This window comes from Chaetodon auriga, chromosome 5 (assembly GCF_051107435.1).
Source record: "Chaetodon auriga isolate fChaAug3 chromosome 5, fChaAug3.hap1, whole genome shotgun sequence".
In the NCBI taxonomy this organism is placed as follows: Eukaryota; Metazoa; Chordata; class Actinopteri; order Chaetodontiformes; family Chaetodontidae; genus Chaetodon; species Chaetodon auriga.
In genome coordinates, this window is record NC_135078.1 from 19,911,862 (window position 1) to 19,918,783 (window position 6,922).

Here is a 6,922-nt window from a genome sequence, read left to right on the forward strand (position 1 = left end):
TTAATCCAAGTGGAAAAACATGCAAAGAGAGCAGGAGCAGTTTAGAACGAGAGATATGTAATGTACAGTGACGGGTTTCCCCACTTAAAAAAATAACTGAAATGCACCGTTCACATACATTTTGTTAAGCCTTCAATCAAGATGTTGTGCGTGACACACAACCAGATAAACACCATTCCCCAAAGTTACATCAAACTCCAGTCAGAGCTGTTTCAGAAATTTTGCCTGACAGATGGAGACACAGGCGGGGGCCAATCATTGTGGGGAGACAAAAAAAAGAAGAAGGTGGGTGGCTGCAGATCATGATCCTCGGTTATTTGGTAAGATGTTGCAGATTTATGAATCAGAAAAGTGGGCAGGCAGAGATCCCACAGAGCAGGTGGGACATCTCCGCTCCCTCTTTCAGCTCCCACTCAGGAAGTAGCTGCCACATGACTCTTCTGTCTTCTGCTTACTGTTCTGTTACCTCAACAGGACATTTTTAACATTCCACCCTTTTGGCCATTCAGTTCCTCCTTTAACAACCCTGACCGCTGGTCTTCACAGGGGGCCAGATTGATTTGGCTTCTTCCAGACTCAAAAAGACGTCTGCGTGTGTGTGTGTACTCACTTTCCCTACACTCAATATACACAAAGTATTTCCCATCATTCGGCCACAAATCTCTCAAACTGACTGCGTTTGATGTGATATGCGTCCTCTCATAATTTATTAATGACACTACAAATACTCAAGTTAATTTCAGCCTGTCATTTGTGGCTTTATTTTACCCTCTACGTGCCTCAGAGCAGAGAAACATTACACCAATCCCACTGAAATCCAATAAAAAAACACTGTATTTGCCAGATGGCTTGAGGGAAAACTCATCATTCATTTTGGATATACAATAAAGCAATTAAGAATAGCTGAAATATTTATGATATCATGATTACAGAGGTAGATTTATGTCATTCTCAGTTTTGTTGTGCCTCGCCCCAACCACACCTATCCCTGTCAGTGATTTTATGATGGTTGTAAAGTGATACAGTGAGTGGTTTCACAATGACAATAACAAGCTGTAAAAGCCATTCCCAGTCTATCATTAGGCCTTCATTAAGTTTAAATGGCTTGACACCTACCTCTGTGGGTGTTTGTGGGTGTGATACTAGTCATGAAAACTTCAAATGATAGCTCATGTTTCACTGGAGGTTTTCTCTGTAATGCTTCCCAGAGAGTTGTGTTTGTAGGTCTTCTCTAAGGAGGTGAAGTGTGTTTATATGTTATATGTATTTGTACATATATGTGTAGGTTTATAAGCAATGGAGACTAAAAGCAACAGCGCTTGACTCCTTCTTTCGCTCCTGACTTTAATCCTGACTTGTCTGTGAGAAAGGATTCTCTCGGAGGGATTTTCTCCAAAGGTGAAAGGTCAATCAAGAACAAATCAGCGTTGAGGTCAGAGGTGGACCTGAGAGACTTCTTCTCTGTCACCGCTCCATCATCATGCCTCACCTCACTCTGTGCGTCTTCCCCTGTTTTCCTCGTTTCTTTCATCAATTCTCCGGGCTGTTGGACGAGTCGTGGCGGGTGTGTTTGTGACGGGACTACCTGAAAGTGTCAGTGGGCCTCGGTCGCAGGACTCTTTGCTGAAGTTGCTGTTTGCAGCACCAGGATGAAAGTCTTTAAGACTTTTAATACTCATCCCTTTTACTCCATCCTTCATCTTCATGCTTTTTCTTCTCCATTCCACCCCTTACACATTCCACCAGTTTTTCATGCACTCCCTACCTGCCTTCATCAATAAATCTTTTACACCAACAGTTTGAAGCTGTTTCAAACACCCTGGAACAACTTTCCACCATAAAGGTTTTTTGCAGGACAAAACTGATTTTTGTAGTCTCTTTGGTAAAGTTTATTCCAGGTGTTTCGTCTCATCTGTTGCTACTTCTGAAACAAAGCACTTACGTCCTCACTTCTCCACTGTCTCTCCCCCTGGCTGAAAAGCTGAGAGTCCAAATGGACCGTAGCAGGAAGAAGAACTCTCACACACAACTCTCCCACATCTACAGCCCCACACTGCCATGCATATGTTCTCTCCTTCTTCCTTTGTGTCTCTCTCTCCGCAGACCATTCAGGCAGAGAGGATTGCTATGTAAATGCACCATTGAATAGGAGTGAATGGACAGGCTTAAAGCAGATTATGTTAAACTGCTTGTTAGTTTAAAGACATGCTGAAGTGAATGGATGGGGATTAGCAGATGTGCTGCTGTGCCACAGAGGTGTTTCTCTAAAATGTACTTAATCCCCTGTCTGTTAGTCAGTTCGCACATCAAATAAAGGCATGAATGCTTCTAAAAGTGAACCAGGGAAAAGGTAAGGTGGTCTTTAAGTCCTCTGGCGCAGGTGGAAATCCCAAAGCGGAGACAATGTAATATAATAACAAATATGTCTCCATATGAAGCCACAAGTATGCCAAGGATATGTCTTTGAGACCGTTGAGTCCATGTGGCCTCAAAGAGCAGCACGGTGGTGTGAAGGTGTGCTTGTTATTTGTTACGTTTATTTGTTTTGTTAAGCACCACACATGACTTCCCATAGGAGATGAGGGTTTTATTCATGCATGAAACCAACATTGATTGTTGAAAGAAGTGGCTATTTCAAGCGAAACCATGATATTTTCCAAGTAAGTTTGGTGCCTAAACTAAATTGTGATCATCATCTGAAATGTCTCTCGGCAAGCTTTATTTTGAAAGCGTAACTGGACGTTTCATCTGTATTATTAGTAACTTGAGCATGGAATGGGAAGGTGTTGTTTTCACTCCTGGGTAACACGAAACGTGACACAGACATGGTGTTCAATGTTTTGACGTGACTCCGGGTTGCATATTATATTAACACATCACTGTCCTGTGAAAACCATCTCTAAAGTTTTTTTTTTATGTCACGCATTCTGTCTCCTTGTCAAAACCTGCCACCTACAATAACCATAATACATCTCAACCCCAACTGTTTATCGTAGATTCGGGTGTGGTACGCTAGTAACAGTTAGCCTCGAACTGCTAACCTCGAGCAGAGATGAGTAGCAGGCAATGGAGGTCTGATGAGCTCACTTCAAACTCGTAGTCTTCTGCTCCAGCTGTCACATGAGGCAGAGTTGGTCATTTAGTGTTTATCAGACCTTGTATAGCTCCCTGGAGCCACAAAAGACTTTACACAACCCTAACCCTCAACACCTGTAAACAGACATGCAAAATCCCCCTCAAAACTACCCTCTTTTCACCGTAATGACATTTTCAAATGATCCGGTGGGTTTTTAAATGGTTTATTTCACTTAAGATATATAAACATTTCCTCAACCAATAAATGAACACTCAGTCCTTCAGTGTATGATAAATGCCAAAGTTCCACATTTGCAGATACGTGTTTTTCACTGGACATCAACGGAGGAATCTCGAGCCTCAGAAATGTTCTAAATGTATCATTTGTATCCTAATTTCAGAGATCAGAAAGTAAATGTGTTTTCACATTTCCGCGCCCTCGGCGACATGCAGCGCTCTGAAAGCAAACGCGTCTTTCAAAAAAGTGTTGATGCTGAAAGCTGCTGACATGTGAAGTTGTTGTGTTATGACAGCCTGTCACAAATGATGAGAGAGTGAATGCTGAGAAGACAGCGTGTTGACCCCCAGTACTGGTTGAGACACGTCATCTGAATTTGTAAAGGCGGCTTGGAAACCATTAGCATATGAAAAACAGAAGCAGTTGGAAAACACAGCGCTTCAGATTCAGATGTCTGAGCCACTTTATTTTTGACCTAAACTGGAAATCTGTTGCATTTTTTATGTCTCTGGCCTCGCGATCCCTACTGTCCATCACTCTGTCCTCCTCTTCCCATACACCTTTTCCCTCCTGACTCTGAACTCCTTCAGTTCTCCCCCAAAAGGTCACCATCCTCCATTTATTATCTCAGTTCTACAGAGTTCTTTTCTTCAAACCGCCTCAGACAACCATCATTCTTCTCTGATCTTTCCTTTTGTTTTTTTCTTGTCAGCAGCCTTTTCTTTACTTTTCTTTCTCTTTCAGTTTCGCTGCTCATCCTTCGCTTGTGACAGTCTCAGTCATTTATCATAGGCCCAGCATGAGGGTAACACTATGGAGAACGGTGTGTGTGTGTGTGTGTGTGTGTGTGTGTGTGTGTGTGTGTGTGTGTGTGTGTGTAAAGTAACTGTTTCAATCTGTGTATGATATCCTGTCTTCCAGCAAATCACTATAGACATTCATTACTCTCTCACTCACACACACACACACACACACACACACACACACACACACCCCTACCTAGTGGGGATTGGGAGCAAATGCTGTCACAGATTTTAAAAGGCTTCCCGTGGTTAGACATGCTTGAAATGACATTCTGGTTCACTGGAGGAGGGGAGTAGGAAAAGGAGGAGAGAACGACAGAAGGGAAGGGGGCAAGCTGAGTTTGTGAGGTACAAATACTTTTAACAGATGCAGGAAAGATGAGGGAGATAGCTGTGTGTGTGATCCAGGAGGGAGAGGGGTAAAGACATGGAATAGAAACTTCCAACTTCACCACTTTCCATCATTGCCGTTTTTCACCGTTCAAAGGGACGTGCAGTACAGTTGGTCTCCTGAACACTTGACGACTCAAGACTTTTACTGAGAAGTCTGTTCTCCTAAAGCATTTTGACAACATCTTCTCTCCACAGGAGGCAGCATAGTGAAAGTAGCAGGTTGGAAAAATACAACCAGTGTTAGGAGAAAGCATGTGAATTAGAAATTCGAACTTCACATGACTGCAATCCATCTGGCTAAATTAAAAAGATATGATAAAGATAAAAGATAAAAGATATGCAATGTTTCTTATTTACAAATTTGGTTTCATTGCCTATCAAGTTGCCGTGGTGGCTACTGAAAACCATCATAACTAATCATTTGAAAACCTCTTACGCGCTAAATATAACTGGCTTATCAGCTGAAAAACTCCCAGGACATCTCTGAATTGACAGGACCGACAGTCGCTGTATGTTGAGGTTCGTGTGGGAAAGGGGCTCCAGAGAGGAGGGGATGGGGGCAGCCAGAAGAAGAATAGGGCAGGAGCAGGGCAGGACTGTTTATTTATGAAGTGATTTTTCCTCTCATCGAGGAGCAAGGGAGCCAGGCCGCCTATTGTTTGTCGCTAATGAACAACATGAACGAGTGTGAGAAAGAAAAGAAGTGCAAAGAACAGCGGCGGCTACAAACGAGACAGATTAACATGAAAACAAAAACTGTTTGCCCCCGTCTCTTTAACCTCCAAATTTAGAAATCAGCATTTTGTGTGTGTGTCTGTGGGTGGGTGCGTGCGTGCGTGCTGTTTCAGGTCTGTCATGCTTTTTGCTCAAAGCAAAGTGTTCTCAGCACACATATAGACACACAGTTTTGTCTACAGTAAATGCCTCACAGGCAACAGGATAGCTGAAAAGGAAATGGTCTATTAGAGTGTCTCTTCCCATTTATTTATTAGTATAACAGCTCCAGGCAAGGGTGATGTAATCTCTAACAGCTCCTTTAAAGTGTCTTTGCCAGCTACCTGATTTGGTAATAGCACACCACTGTGTGAAGAGACACTTTCTTGGAGTTCAGGTGTCTTATTTTCAAATTGATTTGTTGTAGTTTTTCTAAAAAAAAAAAAAAAAAAAACATATCTTGGTTGCAGGTAATAACAGAGTAACAGATATGCTTTTGACTGGTTACCCCCACGCAGAGACCAGTTTGTCTTAAAACAAGGTTTTCCATAAATCTGCTCCAGTCTGCAGACAGTACACTACAAATTTAACTGCTGGAAACAACTGAAATCCATTGTAGTTTTAGCACACTTGACGTTGGCCCCTGCTTGTAATTAGTTTTGCCGCTGGTGACGGCGTGCACAAAGCAGTTTTGAGTGTTCACACTAGTGCTTGACTTCTATCCTCTTCCTCTATGGTTCTTTCAGTAATGATTGATGATTGATTTATAATATCAATATCATGTTGCATTTTGCATCTGATAAAATACATTTGATAATAACACGAGACACAATTGCTGAACGTAAATTGACTTTGACTTAACACTAATGTAAATGCCGCATTGTCTCCGTTTGCCTACGTATATCTGTACTCTGCAGTTCACTTATTTCCACTTAAAATAGTATAAATGTCCACAGGTAATCAAACTAAACTTTGTAAAAAACCTTATGAATGAAAAAGTTTGAGTGCGCTTAACAACATCCAGCAGCAGACAGCAGCATCTCCTTATTTCTGAGATACAACAAACTTTGGAAACTCACTTCAATGAATAAGAAATAATTTTTGTTTGTTTTGTGTGCGCAGGCATCAGCCAATGCCGATTAGCTCAGAATTCCAGACAAATCAGTCTTCCACATGCTGGTTTTCTTCTTTTTTTTCTTTCTTTGTATTTTCTAAAGTGGTTTTTATGAGTGCTGTTCAGTTATCTACTATGTAGCAGAGGTACCGCTGCTCAAGAAACACTATGTTTAGAGTCTATGTCGCCTTCATCAACCGTTCATTCACTTTGTTCAGAGAATTCCTGCAGAAAATGAGAAGTGGAAACAGTTTTCTGTGAGCTTTTAAAGGCGCTGAATCCCTCAGATCCTGCTGCTTGTTTTCAATATCCTCCTCACCCTCCTCCTACTTTTTGCTAAACCCCATCTCGCTCCTGTCTGCTCCCTGCCCCCGTTTTCTTTCCACCCATGGCCTCCCTCCCTGTGTGTGTGAGCGGGTCAGCCCTCCCTACTAGGCAAGTGAAGTAAACTCCCCATTTTTGCCTCCCTCTCTCCCTCTCTCTCTCTCTCTCTCTCTCTCTCTCTACCTCTGTCTCTACCTCTATCTCTCTATCTCTCTCAGCTGGGCTGCTACTGTCAGACCGAGTTGGAGGACACTCAACTGC